The sequence below is a fragment of the Cricetulus griseus genome, assembly GCF_003668045.3.
Source record: "Cricetulus griseus strain 17A/GY chromosome 1 unlocalized genomic scaffold, alternate assembly CriGri-PICRH-1.0 chr1_1, whole genome shotgun sequence".
Classification (NCBI taxonomy): domain Eukaryota; kingdom Metazoa; phylum Chordata; class Mammalia; order Rodentia; family Cricetidae; genus Cricetulus; species Cricetulus griseus.
Genome location: NW_023276807.1, coordinates 102,570,182 through 102,597,246, shown reverse-complemented (window position 1 = coordinate 102,597,246; position 27,065 = coordinate 102,570,182). Strand labels below are relative to the sequence as shown.

The 27,065-nt window shown below is 50.9% G+C and overlaps 1 pseudogene; it reads left to right on the top strand.

Annotated features, from left to right (window-relative positions):
- Positions 1-575: 575 nt before the first annotated feature.
- Positions 576-14,275, top strand: LOC100770260 (annotated as a pseudogene).
- Positions 14,276-27,065: the final 12,790 nt, after the last annotated feature.

The window sequence follows — 27,065 nt, the reverse complement described above, 5'->3', positions numbered from 1 at the left end:
TAGTCCCTTGGCTTCTCTTTCAGTTCTTCTGCTGGCTCCATGATCAGTGCAGAGGGGCTTGATGGCAGTTGGGTGGGGCCAGCTATCCAGCCTCCTTGCTCAGTGCACACTCTCAGTGATTTCTTCACATGACTGAGGCAGCAGCCATCTGATGGCAGGTGGGGACATGGAAGATCCTGTCACAGATGACACAGGATGACTAGGTCACGAACTGCTACACTGGCTTGTGTCCCCCCCATCCACATGCCTCTCCTTCTATGGTAGCACTCCCAGTAGTGGGTCTGGTTCCTATCAGGGCCATGGCCCCAGAGGCCCATTCCATAAACCCAGATGGTCCTACTGTGATCTCTGTCATCACACTGAAGCAGCTGGTTTGGTTGAGAGGTGGCTTGGTCCTGCACCCACTGGGAGACACTCTGAGAAGATGTGAGGAAAGTCTGGGCCTTCTTGCTGCTTCCCAGTCAAAGCTGCATCATTTATTGTCAGGCATCCCAGGTCAGCACCATGTCCACAGTGTGGCCTCTGTTGCTCTGACCAGGCATTGTGCTTCTTTCTTAAAGGAGACATCAGGGAAAATGGAGGTAACACCGCCGCCCGGTTGCCCCCAGCCTGACTCCAGCCGTTGCTGCGGGAGTGGGGGAATAACCATGATCCAAAGGGATCAGAACGGTTGAGGAAGCTGTTTATTGGTGGTCTGAGCTTTGAAACCACAGATGATAGGTTAAGAGAACATTTTGAGAAATGGGGCACACTTACAGACTAGACTGTGTGGTAATGAGGGATCCCCAAACAAAACGTTCCAGGGGCTTTGGTTTTGTGACCTACTCTTGTGTTGAAGAGGTGGGTGCTGCAGTGTGTGCTCCACCACACAAGGTTGATGGGCGTGTGGTGGAACCAAAGAGAGCTGTTTCCAGAGAGGATTCTGTAAAGCCTGGCGCCCATTTAACAGTGGAGAAAGTTTTTGTTGATGGTGTTAAAGAGGATACAGAAGAATATAATCTGAAAGACTGCTTTGAAAAGTATGGCAAGATTGAAACCATAGAAGCTATGGAAGACAGGCAGAGTGGGAAAAAAGAGAGGATTTGCTTTTGTAACTTTTGGTGATCATGACACCGTTGATAAAATTGTTGTTCAGAAATACCACACTATTAACGGGCATGATTGTGAAGTGAAAAAGACCCTTTCTAAACAAGAGATGCAGTCTGCCGGATCTCAGAGAGGTCGTGGAGGTGGATCTGGCAACCTTATGGTCATGGAGGGAACTTTGGAGGTGGTAGAGGTAACTTTGGTCGTGGTGTAAACTTTGGTGGGAGAGGAGGCTGTGCTGGTGGAGGTGGTGGCAGCAGAGGTAGCTATGGAGGTGGTGATGGTGGAGATAATGGATTTGGAGGTGATGGTGGCAACTATGGAGGTGTCCTGGTTACAGTAGTGGAGGAGGCTATGGTGGTGGTGGACCAGGATATGGAAACCAAGGTGGTGGATGTGGGTGTGGTGGAGGAGGAGTTGATGGTTACAGTGAAGGAGGAAATTTTGGTGGAGTAACTATGGTGGTGGTGGGAACTACAATGACTTTGGGAATTACAGTGGACAACATGAAAGGGGCAGTTCAGGTGGAAGAAGCTCAGGCAGTCCCTATGGTGGTGCATATGGCAGCAGATGGTTTTTAAAAGCACAGCAGAAAAGGGCTACAGTTCTTAGCAGGAGAGAGAGCAAGGAGTTGTCAGGAAAGCTGCAGGTTACTTTGAGACAGTCGTCCTTAATGCATTAGAGGAACTGTAAAAATCTGCCACAGGAGGAAGGATGATCCATAGTCAGAAAAGAAAAGTTACTGCAGCTTCAACAGGGAACCCTTCTTGTTCAGGACTGTCATAGCCACAGTTTGCAAAAAGTGCAGCTGTTGATTAATGCAATGTAGTGTCAATTAGATGTACATTCCCGAGGTCTTTTATCTGTTGTAGCTTCTCTTTTCCTTTTTCTTTTCGTTACATCAGGTATATTGCCCTGTAAATTTTGGTAGTGGTACCAGGAATAAAAAATTAAGGAATTTTAACTTTTCAAAAAAAGAAGAGAGACATCAGACATGAATTTTTTGGGTTTTGTTTTTTTATTTTTACAAAATTATAATTTCACATGTCAATCCTTTCTCCCTCCCCCCCACTCCCCATCAGCCCCCCCCTCTGCTCCCCATAGAGGGTAGGGCCCTCCACGGGGGCTCCCCAAATTCCACAACATTATTCTGGGCTGGGCCTAGGCCCTCCCCCATGTGTCCAGGCTGAGAGAGCATCCCTTCACGTGGGATGGGCTCTCAAAGTCCCTTCTTACACCAGGGAAAAATGCTGATCCATTACCAGAAGCCCCATAGGGTGCTGAAGCCTGCTCGTTGACATCCACTTTCAGGGGTCTGGATCAGTCCCGTGCTGGCCTCCCAGACAGCAGATTGTGCTCCAGACATGACTTTTGTCCTTTACTTTCAAAGACTATCTTGGCACATCTTAGGCACTGATCCTTTGATAAGTGCAGACATGGTGGGTTCTACATCCTCTGGGAAATCACCTTGTGATCTCCACTACACACTGGTCAACTGTTGCTTAGCTTAAGTACCACTGAGACAATGGATCTAGAGAGGTGTCCATCATTGCAGTGCCCTCTGTCCAACAAAGGGTGTGAGAATGGTGGAGTCTGGGTTGGACCATCTCAATGGTATATTGCTGTTCTGCCTCCTTCCTGTAGGATGCAGGGGATGCTGTGTGCCCTGCACCAAGAGCAGGCTGTATTGATGGGCAGACATCACACCCCAATGCATGTGAGTGTGAGTCACCACATACCAGCACCAAAAGGCTGGGTTCCCAGAGAGATGGATTGCAGATTTATTCTAAGCTACACCTGTGTACCACCTGGACCTCAGTTGCCCTTGCCCTGCATGTGGTCAGTATGAACCTGGACCTTGTGTCTATTGGTCTTTGAAGTGTTTACCACCCTGCAGGGTGTTGTTTTCTGAGTGAGGGGTTTAGATCCTTTGGTGAAGGAATGGAAGAATCTCTTCCTCTTGTGAGGGTTCAGTTTGAACCATCTCCCACAGGCTCATGTGTCTGAACATTTGGTTCCAGCTGGTGCTGTGTATGGCTTGAAGGTTATGGAGCCTTTGGTATAAGGAGCCTAGTTTGAGGAAATGGATCATTAGGGACAGGTGAAGGTAATTCTACCTCTGATTCTGATCTCTCTGCTTCTTAGTCAGTGAGAGACCCAGGCCCCAGAAAACCCCTGGATGGCAACCCCTACATAATCTCTGAATGGTTTGGCCCCAGTCCCAACCCAGTAAAAGAAATACACTCTGGATTTGGGACCCACGTCAGCGAAAGAGACACTTTATCCCTATGCCTAGAGCCAGGGAAAAACACCCTAACTCCAAAACTAGTGCCAAAAGAATACACTTGGCCCTGAGATTCCGGATATGTGAAAAAAAATTCTCCCAGGCCCTAGAATTGGAGCCCAACCACAAAAAAAGAGCCATGGGAAGAAACAGTTTGGCTCTGAAATCGGAGCCATCTTTGCCCCTGACTCAAAACTAGCCAATCCCTGCACTAGAAAAAGTGACCAATCCCAGGTCAGCAGGCTTGACATTTCCCCCTGGGTTTGGAATCTCCTCAGGCTAGGGATTCCCCTAGACTGAGAATTCCCACCACTTCATGGGGGCAGCCAATCACCATATAGAGGACTTGGAATTCCCTTGGACCCAGTGCAGTCAATCAGCTCAGTCCAGATTTGAGTCAATCCCAAGGTTGTAACTATGCAGTTTTGGAGGGCTTGAGCCTATCACAAGCCTGTAGCTAGGCTGGTTTGGAGTTCCCCAAGCCCCACCCTCTTGTCTGGCTACTTTATAAACCCCCTTCCCTCCCTACTTTGGGTCTCTCCTGTTCTGCTCCTGTCACTGCTGCTGCTGCTGCTGGAGGGATCTGAGTTAACTCTAAAATAAAGACTCTTTGTTTTTGCATCATAATTGGTTGGACTTTGGGCTTAAATTGAATGAAGTCACTACTACAAGATCCCACAGCCATAGACAAACCCACTCCAGTCACCATGCTCCACCTTAATAGATTACATCCTAGAAACCACAACCTAAGATGAATTCTTCCTTCTTGACTTATGTCTATTAGGATAGACTTCCTCACAGCAATGAGAAAAGTAATGAATACACCCTGGGACCCAACCCTCCTGGCAGCCACAGCCCATGGCCTGCAGCCTACATTTGACCATGACCCAGAGCTGGACAAGAGCCTTGGCCTCCAGCCCACCCACTGTTGGCTTGTTCTGGTAGTGCAGATGGAATGCCACCTTTGGTAGCCTCTGGGGACATCATGTGTGTTGGCCAGCCTATCCAGGGTGTCCCTACTGTTGATAGCCCCTCCCCCCAATTCACTTTTGTTGCAGATTTGCTCCCACCTGTGTGACAGACTAAGAGTATCTCAGCCTCCCTGAAGTATGGGTGGGGTCCCCACAGCCATGCCACTCCCTGGGAGTCCATCTTTGCCTTGACTCCCCCTGTCACCAGTTTGGACCTTAGTGGTTCCAAAAAGTGGATCAAGCTGGGAATGTGTCTTCAGAATGTTGCTCTGGATTGACAGCTGTCCAGGAGCAAGAGTAGCAGGAGCTGGGCTGTGAGAGGTCTTGTCAAAGCCGTGGATTGTCCTGAGGTCTCAGCCTGGATGCCCCCACAGCTGACTCCACCAGTTATGGCCTTTTGGTGCTCACAAACTTGTTATTGGATGTGGCTGGCTGTTCCTAGGGCATAGCCTTGGATGACATTCTCTGGAGCCAACGGCAGCCTCCCAAAGGGGTCTCTGCCAGGGCACAGCTTCCATTCTTTATGGCCAAGCATCTCAGAAGCCACAGTGTGTCTGTCCCACTCTCCTGTTTGGCTGTGGTGAAGGAGTCTCTTCTTAGTGACTGCTATTCAAGTTGCAGTGATGTGATGTACATGGCTGCAGCTTGGCGATGTTACTAGCTCTGCAGATCCTGACTTCCCAGCCCTGTGTGATGAGTGCCACGTCACAGGATCCCAAGTAACTGCAAGCTTGTGTCATGATGCCTTTTCTTCTGCATCACTGGCTCATAGACAAGGTCACTGCAGTCACCCAGTGGACACTATAGGCTCACATGCAACATCAGGTGGCTGCTTCCTTGACCCTCTCTCCTTCCCTTGGCTAGCTGAAGAGGCTGAACTTTTCTTCCCTGTGCTGCCTTCAACCTCTCTTGGATGGGCACAGCAACAATGAGTAGGACCAGAACAAAACTCAAACAATAAACTGGAACGGAAAAAGATAATTGGAAAAAATGGCGAAAATTCAACACTTGGAATTTATTTTGGTTACTTCCTTCTGCTTCTCTTGGGGAGGAGCAGGGCTGTTACACTTTGGACTGAGCGCTGCGGTGCTGACCCTGCTCTGGGTGAAGGCCATTGGGTATAAGAGGTGCTGTCTGCCCCATGGGGATGAGCTGCCACCCTGTCACACTGGCCTCAGGTTCTGGCTCTGAGCTGCCTTCTCAACCCTGTAGTCCCCCTCGGGCCCCTGGAAGCCTTCAGCTTCTGATGCCTTAATTAGGTGCATGTTCTCCCTGCTCAGGCCCTTGCATAAGGCAGCATGGGGCTGGGTCCTCAGATCAGGGAAAGATGTCACCTCAGTCCCAGAGCCGATCTCTGTGCCCCAGGGGTCCTTGCCAGGGTGATTGCTCTCCTGCCTGGTCTGGCATGTGGCCTCTAAGGGTTTGATTTGGCTTCAGCTCCTCAGGCGCAGGCAGCTGGAGCCCCATTCACACTCCATCATCGAGGGATGACAGCAGGAACGGTGGGAGTTCATTACAGGGCCCATGAATTGTTGGAGGTAATTTAGATTACAATTTAAAGTTTAATTTAAAAATCTATCAACAAATGTGAAAGTACTCGAGGAACATTTTAAAATGCACTTTAATCTCACCAGCACAAATAGCTTTTCGGGGCTCTAAACATCATCACCTGGAAAAACAGTAAAACTTTACTGCATCTTTAATTAAATTACAAACACAAAGGATAATTAACTTTTTTATTTTTATTTTATTCGTGCCATTGTTTCTCCTCAGAGTCAATATCTTCCAGCTGCAGGAGCGGCTGTTATGAGGAGGTTTACAGCCTGGAGGCCCTGATGTGATGGGCTGTGGGGATGGATTGCCCCACTATGAAGGGTGGGGGCCAAGCCCTTGCAGGAAGCCAAGGCTCTGCCCTGGATGCTCTCTCAACTCCCCTCCCATATTACATCTAATCACAGGTGCCAGTAGAACTATGATCTAGGGGCACAGTGAGTCACTGAGTCACCCCAGCACTGAACCCGCCTCCCCAGCTTAGACCCTCTCTGTATGTCCACGTGCTTACCCATTCTTGTCTAAGAACACTGGGAAAGTTGGTGGCAATGGCAGGCATCTTGGGGCCATGTGGAAATCACTTCTGTGTGTTACATATTTAGTCTATCCCAAAGTGATGTGGGTGTTTTGTTTTGTTTTGTTTTGTTTTGTTTTGTTTTGTTTTGTTCCCCTGAGACAGGGTTTCTCTGTGGCTTTGGAGGCTGTCCTGGAACTAGCTCTTGTAGACCAGGCTGGTCTCGAACTCACAGAGATCCACCTGCCTCTGCCTCCCGAGTGCTGGGATTAAAGGTGTGTGGCATCACCGCCCAGCATCTAAAGTGATGTGTTTGGTCACCTGTGTCATGACAATTCTCACAGTGACTCTGAGAGATGCTGCCCCTTATAAGGTGTGGGAAACTAAGGTGGTCCAAGATTAGGCAATCAGCAATGGTCTCATGGATGGCACATTGCTGGCAAAACTCAGTTTGGATTTTAGTATGAATTGCATCCTCCTACATTGGCTTGTGGGTGCAGACTATATTTCTCCATGCTACCTGAAAGGTGTGGACAGTGTGCTTCTCTGTGCTGGCTGAGGGGCTGTAGCTCAAGTCCCTTACCCTGAATGGGTCTGTAGGGTGGTGCTTGGCTCCTGTAGGGAACGTGGTGATGAGGGTCACACAGTGCTCACTGGGTGCCCTCCTCAAGGGCACAAGCACGTGGTACTGAGCAGGGCCCAGATTGGCCACCAGGGGGCCCCCTACAAACGTGGCGCTGCGTGAGCAGCTCGCCAAGACAAGCTTTCAGGGCCGGGGAAGGATGATGAATCTTGGTGGGCACACAAGGCGGGGTGGCAAGATGCAGGGCAGAGGCCGGTGCAGCAGCTGGAGCTGGGTGAAGTAGAGTGCTCGTCAGGACAGAAGCTTCCGGGCTAGGATTCCTGAGCGGCAACCTGATCCTCATGGTTGTGGCCTAGATTCTAGTCCCCTTTGCTGTTCTTCCTTTTCTGGAGCTATGCTGGGGACTTTGCATGTTCCCTGCCATGTCTGAGCTTTGCAGGCAACCAGGGCATGGCAGGTCTGTGGCAGTGCCACTGGCATCAGGAGGGTCCTAGTCTGCCTCAAAGCAACACCCCTCCTCCAGGTTTTCCTAGAGCTCCTGTCTACATGTCTGTAGAGCCTGCGTGTTCCTAAATAGGTCCCTAGGTCCCCAGACATCGCCTCAGGACCCCATCGGCTACACCACATGTTTCTGTGGGACTTCTCCCTTGTGAGGCTCCCTCCCACACATGTCCACACACACACTCAATCATACTTGTGCATACACACTCACAGGAGCTGCAGTCCACTCCTCTCACCATCACCTGGCTGGTGGTGTCCGTGTCCCGCCCCCCAATGCCCCCCCCCCCCCCCGCATGGGAGACAGAGGGGTGCTGGCCACGCGGGGTGTACAGTTTTAGTGTGTTGGCTGCTTAATTATTGGTTAATCTAGCAATTTAGCATGCTTCATTTAATTCTAATTAGGAGAATTAATAGGCAGGCGATGGCGGCTTCAACAGACTGGCACAAAACAAAACCACTGGGGACCCTTTCCGTTGGGGGCGGTGTCCAGGGCCTTGGCAGCTCTAGGGATGTTGGAGGGGGAGGGCAGATCTATGGGTTCCTGAAGGTCACAATGAGGTAGTGTGTCCTGGGTAGGTGGAACTGCTGGGTGATGGAGCCATGATCATAGGGAGAGGAGCAAGAATGTCTAGGTGGCCTCTAGTACCCAAGAGTGGCTAAGGGGAGGGCTAGCTGTACTCCCTTGGGCAGCCTCCAGCCCCCCAGTGCCCTGTGCTGCCTCCCTGTACTGCCTGGTGTGTTTGTCTCTGCTCATCAGGCCGGCTCCCTGACAAGGCCCCGACATTGGACAAGGCTGTTCCTCTAATTAAGGTGCTAATTGAATTAAATGGCTGCGGTAATGAGCAGATGAGCGGCATAAAAAGTAAAGAGTCAGATAGGCCAATTAACAAGAGCGAGCACAATTATAACACTGGCTACGCGCCCCAGCTCCAGCATTGTTAATTGTTACCGGGGGATTTATGGTAATTGGCCCCACAACAGGCAGCAGCCAAACCTGCCCAGGGCTGGTAATTAAAAAATGATATTCTACACCAATGCCGGATGGGCTAATTAGGCCTTGATTTACATAAAGGCCCGTGAGGAGGCCTGTACCACCTTACCTGGCTGGCTGTGGGGGGTCAGTCTGGTCATCCTCAAAGGCAGCCAGGCAAGGCCGTGGGAGCCCCCTGCAGGCCACATGGTGGCACAGCCAGAGCTGGCCTCTGTGACATTCAGGCCACTGTCAGCTGTGAGGTTCCAGGGCCACCCCTGAACCAGAAGGACACAGCATAATATGACTACAGACCAGAACAAACTCATGAGCTGGTATCTGCCTCTCAGCCCAGACCTTATGTTGTATAAGTTTCCTCTATTCCATCCTACAGGGAAGCTCTTTAAACAGGAAGGCAAACAACTTAAAATAGCTTCAGGAAGTTCCTGAAAATGACCAGACTCACTAGGCCCCTCCCTGGCAGAGTAAACAATACAAGCTAAGGGTCTTGTTCAGGTGGAAGGAAGCTGAGCTGCAAAGAGGACTTTGGGAGTAGACTTAGAAGAGGGGGAAACCAGCTGAGCTACCTGGAAGAGGCTTAGACCAACTGAGGCACCTGGAAAGGACAGTCCAACCTGTTGAGCTGCCTGCTGGCTGTACTGTGTGCTCCAGGTTCCCAGCTTTGTGGTTCCATTCTGAGGTTGGCTTTGGTTATATAGTCATCTTTGAGTCGTTTCTGCTCCTGTAAGTAACTCCACACCCATAGTCCTATAAGTAACTTCATTAAAAGTCATTGGTTCACCAAGTTGGACTTTGGTCAGGGTGAGTAGACTTGTGTTTGTGTCTCCTTAGGAAAAGTTTTGACACACAACATCCTGTCTGGCAAATGCGGGGTGGGGGGGTGGGGGTGGGAGGGCGGGGGCGGTGGCATCTACTATGTAAGCTCTGCTCACCATCTGGGGAGTAGAGGTTCAGGCACAAAGGCACCTTACCCTGGGACCTTCTCACTCTGGGGTCATGGCCTCCTCTAAGGCTAAGGCTACCCTGTCTCTTGACCTTCTCACCGAATGTCTCCAGGGAGTATGCCTGGACTTGATTAGGTCTCCAGGGAGTATGCCTGGACTTTTGGGTAGATCTCCAGGGAGTATGCCTGGACTTTTGGGTAGATCTCCAGGGAGTATGCCTGGACTTTTGGGTAGATCTCCAGGGAGTATGCCTGGACTTGGGTAAATGCCAAGGTCCTAGAGCAAGTGGCTCATTGCCTTGGTCTGAGCCCTGTCCCTGGTAGGTCCTGACTGCAACTCCAGTAGCCTTCCCATGCTGCTCAGACTGAACTCTGAGAGTGGATGGGCTCCACCATACTACCTTAGTCACAGGGACCAGAGAGGTAGTCAGGACAGAGACTCAGAAAGAGGCTGGTGGCCTCCCCTGGAAGGCCAAGAAATGTGTGGCATTCATCCACCACATCCCACCATTTACTGATAGGACTGGTTCTATTTTATCATACCAGACCTGGTCTCTACCACTGCTGCCACCATGCTAGCATCTCTCAGGAATGGGGTTCCTGGCCCTCGCCTGACCCCCCCACCCACCCTGGATAACTGTCGCAGCACGCCCGCACTTCCCAGTGTCCCCTCACCCCTGAAGTCCCCTAGCAGCCCAAGGCCTGTGTCACTGACTCCTCCAGCAGATTTACCGTAACATTCACACTCTGAACAGAAAACTCTGCCTCATTTACAAATGTAATTTCAATTCAGGGTGGGCTCTCCAACCTCCTTCCACTTGAGTCCCAATTGAGCCCCTTCGAGTGCTGATGGCATGATTAGACAGTGTGCGCGCCGCGGCAGATTAGTCAAGCGCGGCCCCGTAAATTGGGAAGGATGTTTTATCAGGACACGTCGCCTTGCCGCAGGCAGCTATGGGGTGCTCTGGGCTGTCCCCTCAAATCACGGTTATGGAATAATTTAGCCCTCGATTCTGTGCGATTACTGCCGCCACTGATCATGCTGTCACGTTCCGAGTGAGCACTTCATCCCGCGTTTATTCATGCCAGATCTGTTTTGCTTTCGTAATGAGCACATATTACCCCGGCACAAAGAGGATGAAGGCGGCCGTGTGATAGATAGGCGCGAGATTAAATGGGATCTTTATGACTTCTGAAGCCATCAGTTCTGACTGTGCGATAAGACGAGTCGACTTGGGTCCTGATTTGCTCTTTATTGGAGCCAATATTAGCATGTGCTCACCGGTGCAGTGCTGATCAGACCCATTTAAGGTGGAGCCGAGGGCTGGCTGTGTGGGATGCTGCTGCGGCAGTTACTAGTCCTGACTGAGCCTGTAGCCACGCCCAGGGGCTAATCGCCCTTCGGACAGCAGGACTGCTGGAGGCCCTGAAGGGCCTATGGGCAGGCCGGCAGATCTCACCATCCTCCCAGACTAGCCTTTTTCTTGGGTACCTTGGTAGCCATCTTGTTCTAACCCCATCTCTTAATACATTCTAGCCAGAAGGGAGATTGGTCATTTGGAACCCAAGGGCCATCTGGCTGGCTGTGGGATAAGTGACAGACCAGTGAAGTCTAGCTTTGACTCCGTTGGAAGCATAAGTCCCTTCTGCTGGGAGCATGTGTGGGGCCCATCTTCAGGCTCTCTGTTTGCCACTCTCTTGGCTTCAGGTAGGACCTCTGGCCCATTCCCTGTACTGTCCCCTTCAACCCAAGGCCCCAGGACACCGGCAGCTGATTGTCCCCATTTCTCACTACAGAGGCCCTCCTGTTCTCCATCCACCCTCATTCTCCCCCTACATCTGATCCCTCTGGACACCACCTTTTCTTCATGGCAACCCCACTGTTGGGAATATTGGTGTGTGTGTGTGGGGGGGTGGATGTCTGTCTTGTCTTTGCACCACCTCTTTGCAGTCCCTGCCCAGGGCAAGATGAGATGGAATAGTGAAAAGTGTACAGACAGGCCTCTGGGCTGGGGATGGAGATCAGAGAAATCTGGATATGGCTGGGATCTGAGCCCACACATCACCTGTGCACTATACCTAATACTAATACCTCCATCTGGACCTTAGTGTTTCTTGGGAGCAGGCTGGCCCATGGTCCTCAGGGGTAGGCTGACTGTTGCTTTTGTCAGAGTAGATGGAGCCTGAAGCCTCCTTTTGTTTTTTTTTTTTTTTTTCTTTTTGCTTGAGATGCCCCTGACCTCAGTTTATTGAGCTGTTATTTTGCAGGCGCTGTGGTACTGTGGCAAAGCCCCCTATCACTTGTCTCTATCGCTCATTTTTAATCTCTTGTCAAGAGTATTGACAGAGGGAAGTAGATTTGGTAGTCATTGAGCCAAAGGGGTGGGCAGTTCATCCACATTCTGTCCAAATCACCTCTGGCTCCTTGGCAGAGCAACCTAGACTCACCCTATCCTTGGAGTTCCTGTCTGAAGGGCCATAGGGGAGGCCCTGGGACAGGTTGGGCTGGGGTCCCTGCTACACAATACCTGTGTCTGCAGGTTCAGAGAGGATGGAAGCAAGTGGGTCTAGAGCCCATCTCTGGGTGAAGAGTCCCAGGTTTCTTCACAGTAGAACCCAAGAAACAAACACATAGGGGGCTCATGATGTGGGTTCCATGCCCTTGCGATGGGCTGCATTGGGTAATCATCCCATCAGAGCACAGAGGGGTGTGTGGCTGCTGCTGTCAAAGCACCTGGCAGACACTGGCCCAGAGCTGTCCTTAGAGAAGGGTGATGAGCCACCTCTCTGGTAGACAAAACCCCAATGGGAGCTACACAATCTCTGAGATGTAAATCTAAAGTTATTTGAAGGTGAAACGTTTGAAAAAAAATTCCTGACTCACAGTATGGCTGCTGAGCAAGAGGAGCCAGTGGGCATGGTGGCACACCCCTTTAATCCTATCATTCAGGAGGCAGAAGCAGGTGGATCTCTGTGAGTTCCAAGTTAACCCAGGCTACACAGCGATACCCCTGTCGCACAAAAAAAAAAAAAAAAAAAAAAAAAAAAAAAAAAAAAAAAAAAAAAAACTAGTCAAACCAAATCAAAGAGGGAGGAGCTGGGGATGGGGGAGGAGCTGAGGAGGAAAGAGGAACCGGGGTAGGGAGGGGTAGTAGGGTGGGTTGGAGCTGAGAATGTCGAAGGAGAACTGGAGTGGGGTGGCCTTGAAGTTGTCCTGGCAGCCTAGGTGGGGAGCCAGGGGGGAAGAAGCATTTTTGAGGAGCTTCTGGGATTGTTGAAGGGCATTCGAGTGTGTTCATGTATGCGTGGACATTTGTGTTTGAGTGTGTGTAAGGATGTGTCCCTGACTGTGTGAGAAATGAGTGTGTATAGCTACAAGTGTATGAGTGTACACTGGGGACCCCACCTGGGAAGACCTAGTGCCAGACTTTCTGTGACCGGGATCTGGATGCACTCTGCCCTCTGCAGCCGGGCATTCACATGTGGGGCTGTGGGGCTCTCCCTATTTGGGCTGCTGAAGTGGCCGCACATTACTCCCCACCATTGTCCTTAATAGAAGCCTGTAAATATCTCTACCTGCTAATTTAAAAAGGAACTGGCTGTTTATGAACACCCCAAGAATGACATTTATGGGCCTGAAGGTAAGTGATTATTGACAGTAGACAAAGGGACAAGGACGGCAGCGTCCATTCCGCAGGCCTGGGTGATAAGGACAGCCCCTTTCTCATGCTAATTAAGATCTGCCCCACATGCTGGGAGCTGGAGCATCCTTTTCTTCTCCTCTTAAATGTCACTGCTGAGCCTAGCAACCCTCCTCCTCCTCCTCCGGACAGGCTTGGGGGTGGGAGCTTCGGCTGTAGGAACCCTAGTGTACAGGGAGGTCTCAGCTCTTTGGGGCAGGAGGGCAGAGACCCCTTTGTTTGCCCCTTTGGGCTTCTGCCTACAGGGAGTGCTTCAAAAGGAAAGCTGTTAGGTTTGGTTCTGAGTTTTTCTTCATTGTGAGTTTATGGAGCACCTACTGTGTGCTATTCCAGGGTGGGCAGTTTAGGTACACAGGTACAGTGGGGTGCCTGGGCCACCCACCAGGGAAATATAGGAAGTATTCTTCCCCTATTCCCCGCAGACACCAAGGCACAGCAGCTTTCCAAACTCTGAGACTTGAACACCTCCCTGTGAGCCCCATTCCCTGTGCTGGAGGATTTGAGATGTGTCGCTTCTCTGGACGCAGGGATGTTTTCTCGAGGCTTCTTCAACCCCCAGCCTTTCCTTGGGCCTGAGCTAATTCTGTGTAGGTAGGTTGTCTTTCCTTCGCTGGTACCATTCTTTTATGCATCACTGATGAATCTAGCACTCAGTGGAGTGCTTTCAAGTGCCCTGGAAGGTGTGCTGCACAAGTAGGCTTCAAGCTCACCATTGCTAGCAGTGGAGGTCACATCTTCTGTGGGTTTTTGTTCTGTAGCCTGGATGCACATGGGCCAGATGGGACGTGGGGGGATAGAGGACAGAACCCAGGGGCAGATGGGGAGCCTGCTATGCTGCTGGGGAGCAAAGGAGGAGCAAGTCCAGAGTTGGGAAATCCATGAGGCAGGGCCAGAGCAAGCCAATGACTCTGCTGTCCCCACTGGGCAGGCAGCTAGTTGCTGTGATGTCTTGCTCCATGTATTGGGCAGGGCTGATGCTCCCTGGTTCTCCACTGGCCTTTGCAGGTGGCCTCAAGCCACACCTAATACTGAGCTTCAGTGGGAAGTCTTTCACCCACATGCCTCCCACATCGGTGGCCTTGGCTCCCTGGTACCTGTGTCTATGTTTGTCAAATGGCTGAGTGACACCGTGCAGGTATTTGAGGTCTGACCCCTCTTGCTACTTACTCATCCTAAGCTGAGATGTGTTGTTGAACTCTAGGGGACTAATTAATGAGTCAAGAGCTCTGCAATTGCATGTCCTCATCCCAAAGACACTTCCACTCAGACATCCAGAATATAAAGTGTGTGGCTTGCAAGAGCCACATTCCACAGGAAAAAGGGCCAGGATTACGTTTTTATGGCAGGAACCTCCTGGCACAGAGGTAGAGTTCTGAGTGCCAGGTAGCTGAGCAGGTACACAGCAGAGTCCTAGCCCTGGAATCAGATCTCACCTCTAAAGTGACTTCCAGTCAGTGTGCCCCTCAGGCTGGGTGAGGGAGGCTCCAAGCAGTCGGGGAAGTAAGCGGTTCCAGTGTGCAGGGGCAGTGAGTGGGGCAGGTGACAGTCGCTGTGCTTTTCCTGGGACCTGATCTTAATCTCCATCCCTTTATGTCTCCCGGGAATGGTTCAGAAGCTGGGAAGCTGGCAGCCACCTCACTGTGAAGCAGGGCGTGGGTCCCGGAGTTCCAGGGAGAACCACCAGGCTTCATGGCGGCAGCTCAACTACAACTCCCTGCTTTGTCCACTAGCTGCTGCCCTGTTACCGAAGCTGGAAGAGTCAGCATAGAGTCCGTCTCAAACACTTAAGCAAAGGCCAGAAGCTGTGCAGGGAGGGCTCTAGGCACTTATGACCTCTATTTCATCCTGGTTGGACCTCACCCACCCTCAATACTATCCCCTTGGCCAGAGACTGAGGAGTCAGGCCACTGTGTGAGCCCTTCACTTCCTGAATACACCCTACCCTGGTTACCAGGCATTGGTGCTCCCTAGCATGACCTTGAAATTTTCAAATTGTCTTGCTAATGGTGGAAAATCTCTCTGATTGTCATTTAGATGGCCACTGCTCCACCCCCATGGTTCCTAAGGGCCGACACGACAGCACAGACTGAGGCTCCTGCTTATTTTTCCTATCCAGATCTCTCCAGCTCCTGCTCCCTGAAGACAGAGAAGGGTCTTTCACTGCTTTATCAACCAGTCTGAGTAGAGGCATCTGAGGTCAGTAGAGGTCACCCAGACTCAGGGGCCAAACAACTGGGGCCTAATGGAGGTTGGAATTCCGCTGTCCCGGGCCCATTACAAGGCCTCCGTGAGAGCAACGATGACTGGGGATATAGTGCTGCTGGTGATGGTGAGTTACTACTCTGCAAGTGTTGTGGTCCTAGCTGTCCAGTCTCTAGAAGGAAACCCATCCTGGTGGTCATGAGCGCCTGGCCCCTGGAGGCTCTGGAGTGGCGGAGCAATGCATTTGTTCTAATTCCCATCAGAGCTCAGTGGTGTTCAGGAGCATGGGGGAGCATGGCGAGTGCAGCGGCAGGCAGCTAGAAAATTGAAAGACTAGCTGTGAAGTGCAGTGGCCTCGCTTTTCGTCCATTTCCTCTCTAGCAACTTCCCAGGAAATGGACGGTGGTTGCCTCCGACACTGGGATGATGGATGGCCGCCACACACGCCTGCCCAGGAAAGCACCAACGGTGAGGTTGGGAGGTGGCAGGGGTTGGGTAGGCTGTGCAAAAGCAGGGAGGGCCACAGCTGGGGCCAGGATGGTTCTGTAGGGTAGACTCTGCTTGGCTGTCCTAACCCTACTTAGCCTCAGCTTCCCTAATCAGCACAATGGGGCTGCACTGACCCTGCGCACACGTGCCATGAGCTCCAGTAGATGCTATGAACAGAGGGGTGTGGGAGCAGATATGGTCCCTTGTGGGAGGATAGCTGTTGGAACACAGTCTAGGGCCTACCCCAACTGAGATTTCCACCTTAAGGTGCAAGGAGCCCTCTGCGGCCCAGTCCCGCCGCCCCCTCCACCCCAGTGACAAATACTAATGTCTAAATCAGCAGCCCGCCCGGCCGGCCCGCCGCCTGCTCATGTTCTTTGCTGAAATGTCACCTGTTCCTATCTAACGATTTGCATAATGCAAAGCTTCTCACTCGTAAAATACAGATTAAGAGGGGAAGCCAGAGTCATTCCGGAACCAGGGAGCCATTTCAAAGGAACGGGGGAGGCACCATGCTCTTAACCCTGTCCCTGCCAGCCTGCTGCTTGGGGTGAGCTGGCTCTGCCTACAACACACAGTAGCGGGATCTTCCCCCATCCCAAGAAAGGGTTGGCAGGTGGGGACTTTCAAGGACTTCCAGGGACCAGCAGCTGTCCTGACACTTGTTGCCAGCCTCAGCCGAGCCAACTGGCTTTTTTTTTTTGGAGGTCCCCAAAGAGAAGAATGGTAAAGGCTTGTGCTCCCACCCAGCCTGGGCTACTTCTCTGGCAGCTCCTCTCTGGGGGTTTCTGGTGTGGTAACAACCTAAGGTGTCACAGACTTCTCCATCGTCTCCAATATTTGGGTAGTTGTGGTCTCACCATTGATGGAACAAATGCCCCAGAGGAGGTTGTTGGGAAAATGCAGGCATTCTCAGAATTCATTCAGAGTTGGGACAGGATCAGGATGGGGGACATCCCTGCTGCATTCCTAAAGAGCAGCTTGGAGGTTCCTCAGAGGTGAGCCAGCATGTCCTGCTTCCTCCCTTCTGAAACCTGGGCTGACATACCAACGTAGAGGTCTGGGCACAGTCTCTATGTTGCAGGCTAGGCACCCATCTGCAGGCCAGATGGACCCTCCTCAGATCCGCAGACATCTTCTCCATTACCCTTCAGTCCAGGGTCAGTGCCCAAGGGGACTGGGCACTGGGATAGGATGTTGGCAGGTGTTACACACAGGCCTGTTTAAGCTTGGGGCTCTTGAAAGTGGGGCTATTGGAGACACCTAGAGCAAGATGGTCAGGAGGCTAGCCCCTTGTTCTAGTTTACTTTCTGTTGCTGTGGTAAAATACTGACCCAAAGCAACTTGGAAGAGAGGGGAAGTTGCTCGAGAAGAAATTAATGAAAGGAAGAGCAAGGCCACCACACCTCAGTTTGTCTTTCCACCTGCTGCAAGAAAGGTTATTTTAGCTTACAGGTTACAGTTCACAACTGAGGGAAGCCAAGGCAGAGATCTGGAGGCAGGGGTTGAAGCAGACCAGGGAGCAATGCTACTTACTGGCTTGCTCTCCATGACTTGCTCAGCCTGCTTTCTTATGTAGCCCAGGACCACCTGACCCAAGGTGGCATTGCCCACAGTGGTTTGGGTCCACTCACATCAATCATTAACCAAGAAAATGCCCCACCAACATGCCTTCAGGCCCATCTGATGGAGGCAATTTCCTAGGAGACTGGTTTATGCTGAGTTGACAAACACTAACTGCACACCCTTCTTCTGAAGACTCTCCCATCTGAATACCACCTCTAGCCTGGAGACTCCATCATCTGGAGACCTCCACACTTGGAGACACCCCCCAATCCCTGGAGATTCCCTTATCTAGAGACCCCTCCTGGGGACTTCTTTCCCACTATATCTCCCCATTTAGAGGTTCCCCCCTCCTGGAGACTTTCTCACCTGCTGCCCCACCTCTGGTCAGGCTGTCTGTGCGCCTGTCCTTGAGGAGCCGGATGTATGTGCCCATGGGCAGTGCTCCCCTTGCCTCTCACTTTTCTGGAGTGCCAATTTAAGTACCTCCTTCTCTTTGGGGGTCTCCGTCAGAAAGCATCTGATGTCCAGACAGCATACCAACACACCTTGGTTCTCCACAGACACTTCGTCTCTGTAGGTACTCCTCTGCTGCAGGTGTGCCTACCCGAGCGACCCTCTCTTGCATTCTAGCTTCCTTAGCAGATGCTCCTCCCATAGCAGAGTGCTCCACCCTTGGCAGAGTGCTCCTTCCAGTGAAATTACTCTTCTCCTGTAGGTAAATCTTTCTCCATTTACCTAACCCCGGGGGCAGAGGGGAACTAAAGTCTTTCTCTGTTGCTGTTCCTCCAATTCTGCAGGTGCTCTGGTTATATCCCATAGTGGTGAATGGGTTATAAAACTTTCTATTCCTTAGGAAACTCTTGCTCTTTTGGGTTTGGTAGCTCACACCTTTAATCCCATTTGGAAAGCTGAGACAGGAGGCTTACTGTGAGTTTCAGGCCACCCTGGGCTACAGAATAAGACCTTGTCTCAAAAAAAAAAAAAAAAAAAAAGCCATAGCCACTGCAGCACCCTTCATTGAGTAATGGCCCACTGTGAGCTGATGCTGCTCTGACTCAGGGGTAGGATGTAGTGATTAAAAAAAAAAAAAAAAGGCAAAGTGGGCACCTTTCGGTGGGCCCTGCCAAGGTATGCCACTAAGTAGATGTGTCACCTGAAACAGAGTTAGTGCAATAGGTTTATTGGGGGAGAGGGGAGATGAAAGAATGAAAGGCCATGCCAGAGTGGGGACATGAGAGAGGCAGGCAGACAGATAGCAAGACAAGGAGAAGAGAGGAGAGGAGCAAGAGGCAAGAGAGGGAAGAAGAAGCAAAGAGAGACAAGAGACAAAAGTGCTCTGGCGGGCACTTTTAAGGGGTGCACATGTCGCCTAGCTGATGGTGGAAAAGCATCTGGCAACAAGTGATGACATAACTTCTTTGGTGGCAGAAGCAGGCTGCTGCCTCGGCAAGCATAGACGATATTTCCCATGTCCTCCCTTGCCACAGCCAGGGACTAACGGTCTGGACCTTCTGTACTGTACCCTCATGGTCATGACTCCTTGTCCTGATTTCTCTGTGACTACTCTTGGGGGACCAATGGTTTGCAGAATTGTTTGGGTGTATGTGTTGTGGGGGTGGCATGTCCCAGCACACGCATTTGAGGACAGGGTTTGAGTGGGGTTTAAGCCACTGGCAGCAGCTTCCTCGCCTGCCTGCCTGCCTGCTGTTGATGCTCAGTGTCGCTCCCCACAGGAACAGGCCTGACTAGCCAGATCAGCCCTTCATTGACTCATTTGGGATCTGGTGGGCAGCAGCTGTGTGTCAGTGCCAAAAGCAGGCATTCTGTGGCCTCCAACCTGCTCCCAGACTTACACCCAGAGGCTCAAGACACAGATGGTCTAGAGAGCAGCTAAAGGTGGTCTCTGTCAGAGTTGTGACTTAATCCCTGTCACTCACTGACCTCAACTGAAATAAAAGTGGATCCTTGAAGGCGTGACTCAGGAAAGAATTTCAGGACAAGTCAGTGAGAAGCTGAACTGGAGTTCATTAAAAGATTATTAATGCAAAATTTAAGCATAGAATTTAGACATGAGGGTTGAGGAAAAAAAGGTGCTGGGACGGGGAGGGGATGGGATAAGAAACACCAGTCGCATGGGTGTATACGTATCAGTGAGGCTGTCTCAGGGTTAGCCGTGTATGTATGTGATGTTGGTGTCTCACATTATATCTCAAATGGGAACAAAGAAATTCATCTTTTTTTTGATAAATGAGATTATAAGGTGACTCCAGAGGTGCCTTAGTTGGTATTGCACTAGGGCTTTAGGACATGCCTTTGCTGTAAATAGGCTTTCTGGTGAGATTTCTAGAAAATTGTAGGCTTACATCTGGGAACAGAGAAGGATCTCAAGCAAATATTACCTGCTATGCTATAATTTTTCCTTTTCCCTTTATCTCTCTCTCTCTCTCTCTCTCTCTCTCTCTCTCTCTCTCTCTCTCTCTCTCTCTCGTTTTATTATGTAACCATGACTAGCCTGAAACTTACTGTGTAGATCAGACTGGCTGTGGACTGAAATCTCTTGCCTCTGCTTCCCAAATGCCCCACGCCTGGTATGTTGGAATTCCTGATTCTCAGCTGGCTTCAGCTGAACTCAGGAGTAAGGGCTCCCTTATCTTCTCATGTCCCCATAATTTTCCCTGCCTTTCTATCCTGCTTTAGCCCCTAAGTAGAGTGGGGAGGGGTACTGATGGCCAGGGCTAGGTAAGATAAAGCCCAGACCCCCTGACCAGGGAGGGATATTGGAAGCAAGGTGATGGGTAGGCTTGAGATGGCTTAACCTTTAAGAGTACTCATTGTTTTCTAGAGGATGGGCAGTCCAACCACTCTGGCCTTCAAGGGCACTTTCTCTCTCTCTCTCTCTCTCTCTCTCTCTCTCTCTCTCTCTCCCTGTCTCTCCCTGTCTCTCTCTCTCTCTCTGTCTCTCTCTCTCTCTCTCTCTCTCTCTCTCTGTCTCTCTCTCTCTCACACACACACACACAATTAAAATAATAAATCTTTTAAGAAGGAGATAGGATGAGTCCCCTATGTGAACAGATGGGTGTTCCTGAGGGTATTGGTCCAGCTGTTGTTTCTGCTGTTGCCTGGGACCTGCTCCCCTCCAGGTCTCCAGGTCACTGGTTCCTCAGGAGCACCTCTTTCCTTCCCTTTGTCACACCTCCTTAGCATTTCTGTCAGTGCAGGTTCTTTGACCCTTCCCTGCCTCCAAGAGTCTCATCTTGTCCCTCAGCCCTGGCTTTCCCTCCCACAGAGACCCCATGCCTCTCACCCCTCAGCCATGTTCCTGTGGTGACTGTGGGCTTCACCATGGCTATTTCCTGCAGCAGGTCTCAAGGGTTATCACACATCTCTCTTTCTGTGTAGGCAGCCAGAGCTCTGGCCTCTAACGCTTCCTCTTCCTCACTGTCCCTGCCTTGTCCCCTCCTGTGGTTTCACCTTCCTGCAGCTGTCTCTCTGTACTGATACTGTCTTTCATTGTTTTGCATCTTTGCCCCAGTTCTTGGCCTTGGCCTTAAACTGATCTCTGGGCTGGTGCCCCGCACAGTGTGATGGCCTTGATTTCTATGGAGTGATATGCAAGAGGTATTTTTCTATCCTAGGCTGTCTTCAGAAACCCCATATAAATTCTCCCAACTTCTAGTCAGGTGTATCTGGAGCTGGTGCAGAAGACACCAGGCTTGTTCAGGGCTGCTGTGGCCTCCCACTTGGTCTGGTAGTGGCCTGGTGGGCAGCCTGGAGATGGTGCTCTGGAAGGGCCAAGCCTGCCAGCCATCCCTCCAGCTGCTGATAAAACCAAGCTAATGGCTTTCCGCTAATGAGAAAAGCAGACTGATTATGACAAATCACAAGGAGCAGCAGGCTAAGCGGTGACACGAGTGCCCCTCACCACCAGGAGGGGCAGCTCCCCATCCCCCAGCCTGGGATGAGGCCTCAGATGGGTGGGTGCTGTGTGGCCCTATTGCCCGCCTCCCATCCAGCATCTATCGCCTCACTGCCCACCCCTAATGCTGCTCAACTCCCTCCCCAGTGGGTATGGCACAAGTGGCTTGACCTGGGGCTGAGAGCTAGGAGGTAGGGCTGCCCAGACCTTGAGAAAGATGGGGGAGGGGGCAGTGAGTCTTATCTCTGGTGCCCATTTCATCCTGGAACAGGGGTGGGATGTACAGCTGATAACATCCTGGGGCCCTGCTCTCCATGTGAGACCCTCCTAGCTAGAGCAGAGACAGCTGTCCCTGAAGCTCATGCGTCTGTGTTACATATATACTGCATATATGTCAGCCTGTTCTGAGAACTAGGGCATAACCAAGGACTATGGGCCCTGGATAGTTGGTCCAGATCCTGGCCTGGCTATGGCCCTTGCCCCACAGTATGACTCTGCCAGGTCACTATTGCACCATGGATCCTCCTTTGCTGGGAAGCCTAGATGTCCTGACAGCTCCCTTCTGGACAAGCCCCAGGTCTGCTTTCTAGAACCTTCCACTCTGCTGGCCACACTTCCTTGACTCTTGCCCTTCTCTGGCATCTTCCACTCTTCCTAGGCCAGTCCTAGCCTGGATATTGTTAGATCTGCTGTGGGGAGCCCAGGGATGTGGAGTGACACAGTTATCACTTAGAGGGCTGAGGGGTGAGGTGGCCACCTGGAGGGTGAGAAGGCAGGATGGAGTTTGCTGTGAGGAACATCTTACCTGGGGCTGCCCTGTCATCCATTACTGCTAATTACACTCGGCTGGCAGAAGCCACACCTCATGCCCAAGCCTGGGCCAGGTGGGCCTCTCTGTCCTCATTGTCCTCTCCCAGGGTTGTCTGTGGCCAGTGGGAAGGGTCTGGGGTCTCCCTATCGTCCTGGAGCAGCAGCCAGACGTCGTGGACGCCCCGTGATAGATGGAACATGGAAATTAGTTCCAGAGTTTAACTGATAACGGGAGCCGGCGACACTCAGTTATGGCAGCCTTAATTGATGAGCTCGTTAAGCCCATTATTAGAGAAATTGATTTCAAATAGGCACTTAGAGCGGGAGGCAGGCAGGGCGGGAGCATCAGAGGCAAAGGAAGTCTCGAAAATACATAATGAGGCAAGTAATTTTATAGGTTTGTTTAATGAAAAGCCGAGACAGCGCACTTGCGGCCGTGTGGGTTTTAAACACTCATTTTATGTACTAATAAAACTCCCGGTGGAGGATCTGTTCCCTAGGCCCAACCCACTGGCCTCTGCACTGCCCTAATTAATTAATTAACCCAAGCAAGTCGATCAATGAGTTAGTCACGAGGAATCGGCACTCGAGGATGTGTTCGTGGGGGTCTTGGTATTGCGTCCTCGGCCACCTCAGGGCTCCAGCACTGACTGACGTGAAGCTTCTAACACTAGGCTAGATGTATAGCAACTACAACCGTGTCAGTAGCAGCCACAGTGAGGACCTGTGCCTGGGAGGACCAAGGTGGAAGTTGTATTGGGAGCTACCCCACCAGGTTATAAAGGGGCCACTTATAACCCATAGGGAATGTAGGAGCAGTCCTGTGACCCCTGATCTACGACCAGCTCCTCTGGTAGTTAAGGCAGCCTTGATGCTCACCTGACCATGTGTTCCATCTATCCTTGGGCCCGTGAGGAGCCAGCCTGGAGGAGTCTCAGCACAGGCACCAGATGAAGGAAAGCAGCTATTTGCACACATGGATACACAGACACAGGTGTGTCATCCCATATACAGAATCCCACGTGTACACATGGAGTAGACATGCCCAGAGATACTGGCATGAAAGTACTTAAAACACCCACACGGATTCATCTGAAAACAGCCATGGACTGTCTCATCTTTTCTGAAGCATGCTTGTTGTGGCCTTGGGGTTCAGTGCTTCCAGCTCTAATGTGGCTGTTCCTCTCAGGTCTTTCCTCTCCCCTTCTCAGATCTCTGGGCCCCTCCATGCTCCACTCCATTCATCCTTAATTTTGCTTTCCTGAACCCCAGGCTGGTTACCCAAAGACCTCTCTACTCTTCCTAGACACCCACAGGCTTCTCATGTCCAACATGGCTGAAGACAGGAGTGAGTTCTCACTCCACCACCACCACCCCGCCCTCAAGGGCATTGTCCCTGTACTTCGATCACTCACCCCCCTGGGAGCTCTCCTTTCTCTCTTGCCTCTTCATTCTATAGCAATTCAGTGCCAAGATGTGTCCCAACCAGTCCATTCCTGGCTTCTCTTGCTGCCCTTGCCTCCTACGCAGCAGTTAGTCACACTTCTGTGATTATTCCTGTCCTGTTGCTGACCATATTCCATAGTAGGGCTTTTGAGATCTGACCTTAGATCAGAGGTCTGACCCTTGGCCTCAGTGACGCTCCTTACCTGTTCCTCCTCTTGGTTTTTGCTTCACTGTCTTTCCCCAGAATATTGCAATAGCTCCTGGTGGCTCCATGGCATCCTGCACTGTGCTGCGCCTCTCCCCTTCTCTCCAGATCTGTCACCGTCACCCAGGGTGTAGCTTTCCTGTGCTATGCTGTTCCTGTCCCCGTCCCCAGATGCAAGTGCCATAGGGTAGGGACATGTCTGTTTTTTTTCCAGAGGAGAAACAGGCTCTGGGTGATGCTCAGTGTTAGTGGGGTCTGTGTGATTTGCTAAATCTATGCAGGTCAAGTCACATAAGCAACTCTACCTACAGAAGTGTCACTCGCAACAACTCAACAGGCTTACATTTCAAAGTCACTAAGAAAATGAAAACGTCATCCTGGATGGAGTTGGGAGGCTGGGAACAGGCTAGGTGCCCAACCAGGTTTGCTGACACTCTGCAGGAAAATGTTTACGGTGGCCAGGTAACCAACTCCACATAGTAGAAATGGTTTGGAGATAGGTTTTACTTCTGGAGGGACAAAGAAGGAGGTAGTGGCATGGGATGGGAATAAGGGCTGAAACAGAGGCTTGGTCCATCCATACCTAGCAAGGAGAAGCAGGTCCTAGGTGCTGCCCCTCTGGGCTGCAGTTGGACTTTCCACTGGCTAGGATACTTGAGAGTTAGACTTGAGACTCGGGGTGACAGTTTAGGGGCACAGACAGAGCCCGGATAGAGCAGGGTCACAGCCCATCTCTCCTGTGTTGACCTTGCCCTGCCCAGGCTTGACTTCAAGTAACAAATCTTAAGTGGCTCCTGAGAAAGTTGTTCAGGAGACTGGGCCCCCACCTGCCTCTCCCAGAATAAACCCTGCAAAAGAACAAAGTAGCACCATCACATGTTACATCTAAGAGCTAAGAACAAACAGCCAAAGCAGGAAACCCATCTGGGACATGAATTGTGATGTGGAGCCAAGTGGCTTCCAGATGCCTTTTGTTACTTCACCAGTCATGATCCCCATGGTCTGTGTGCTATGCCCTCAGGCTGCACTTCCACTGTGGCTTCATCCTCTGAGGAGGGAGCATATGGCAGCTCATTCAGCCACTGCTGGGTCCTAGCAAATTTAGAAAGCCACTCCCAATGGCTCGAGTGGGAATGTGAACCCAATGCAGATTATAATTACGGATAAGACTCAGGGAGTGGGTAGGTGTGTGGCCTTGTGCTAGGAAGGCCAGCTTGGGGCATGGGACATGATGGTCTCTCTCCTCTGACAGACATGTCCCTGATAGCTTGAGGGCACTAGGGGTCCAGGTCTCCTGTCTTCATCCCATCTCCTCCTCCATGTCTCCATCCCAGTTTCAGGACCTGCTATGCTTTGCTTCCTGTGACAAATGAAAGTGCTGGCCAGGCCAAAGATGATTTGGGTGATAATCATAACACCTAGTACCTTAGTTCCAGTCTGATTGGTTTCAGCCACATCTGCCCCAAATTATAGAAGGAAGAGAAGGCTGTAAGGCCACAGAAAGCCTAGCTTCTGACACCCCATGCTTTAATACTCATTTGTGTTCTCCACGTAAATGCTGCTGAGATAAAAAACATATGTCAATTTAAAAAAATTGTACTGGCGAGATGGCTCAATGGGTAAGGGTACTTGCTCTCAAGCATGAGGACCTGAGGTGCTTTTTAAAATATTTTATACCCCAGCTGCAGTTTCCCCTCCCTCCTGTCCCCCCGTCCCCCAACCCCCGACTCTGTTCCCCCACCCCATCCACTCCCCTTCTGTTTCTGTTCGGGAAAGGGCAGGTCTCCCATAGATATCAACAAAACATGACATACCAAGTTGCAGTAAGACTAAGCACCTCCCCATGTATTCAGGCTGGACCAGGCAACCCATTATGAGGAATAGGGTCTCAAATCCAGTAAAAAAGACAACTCCTGCTCCCACTGTTAGGAGTCCCGCAAGAGGACCAAGCTACACAACTCTAACATATATGCAAAGATTTTATTTATTTATTATGTATACAACATTCTGCTTCCATATATATCTGCACACCAGAAGAGGGCACCAGATCTCATAACAGATGATTGTGAGCCACCATGTGGTTTCTGGGAATTGAACTCAGGACCTCTGGAAGAGCAGTCAGTGCTCTTAACCTCTGAGCCATCTCTCCAGCCCCCAAATCTCAGTCTTTTTGATTTGCATTTCCCTGATGGCTAAGGATGTTGAACATCTCAAGTGTTTCTCAGCCATTTGAGAGTCTTCTGTTGAGAATTCTTTGTTTAGTTCTGTACCCCATTTTTAATTGGATTATTTGGTTTGTTGATACCTAGTTTCTTGAGTTCTTTATATATTTGGAAATCAGCCTTCTGTTGAGTGTGGCTGCAATTTGTGCCATTGTCTAGGACCTGAGCTCTAATCTCTGGCACCCATGTACAAAGCTGCGCACGGCTGCACACGTGGAAGAACAGATGGCAGAGCCTGAGAACACAGTGGCCAGCTGCCCTAACTGAAAGGATGAGCTTCTGGCTCAATGAGAGACTCTGTCTCAGGGCAATAAAGTGTTGAGTGAGAGTGGAAGACCCCTGACATCCTGCTTTGGCTTCTGTGCTAATGCTGACATAACACATCCTCCAATGGATATCTCTGTAAGACTTCTCGCTCTTGTCAGACCCTTGTGGGACAGAAGACAGTATGTCTGTCTCTTAATCCTCGCCCAGCCCCTAGCCCTCCATACACCAGGACTTCCCCCAGCAAGGTATGCCACTTTTCTGCCCCAGGTCACCAGGTCCCTCCCCGGCCCACATCCTATAGAGCCTCAGGACATACACACTGAGGCAACTCGGACTCAGCACCTCAAAGACCACACTGCTCTCACCCCTGCTCCTTGCCTGTTTCTATCCTCAGAACCTCCTTAACCCATTGAATTGGGCGTACACCTCCAGATCCTCTAATTTGTCTCCCTATTCTGTTTGAGGTGTTGGGGTGACCCAGGGTCCTAGCTATTTGGTTGGTTTCTGTTTCCACATGTGGAGCAAGAACCACACACAGCCTCCAGTCCTACATCTGTGGAGAGGGGAGAGACAACATCTCTAACTCTAATGTTAAGATTCAGATCTTAAGTGATCCCAAAGGTCCATTGTTAAAGGTTGGTTCCCAGCCTGTGGCACTGCTAGGAGTTGTCAGGAGCCACTTGAGAAGTGGAGCCTCATGGGAAGAAATTAGGTCATTCCTGGATGCTCTTCAAGGGGTTATTGGGACCCTAGAGCCTCTTCTCTCTCTTTTTTGCTTCTTACCTATTCTGAGGTAGAGACATTTCTTCTAGGGGTT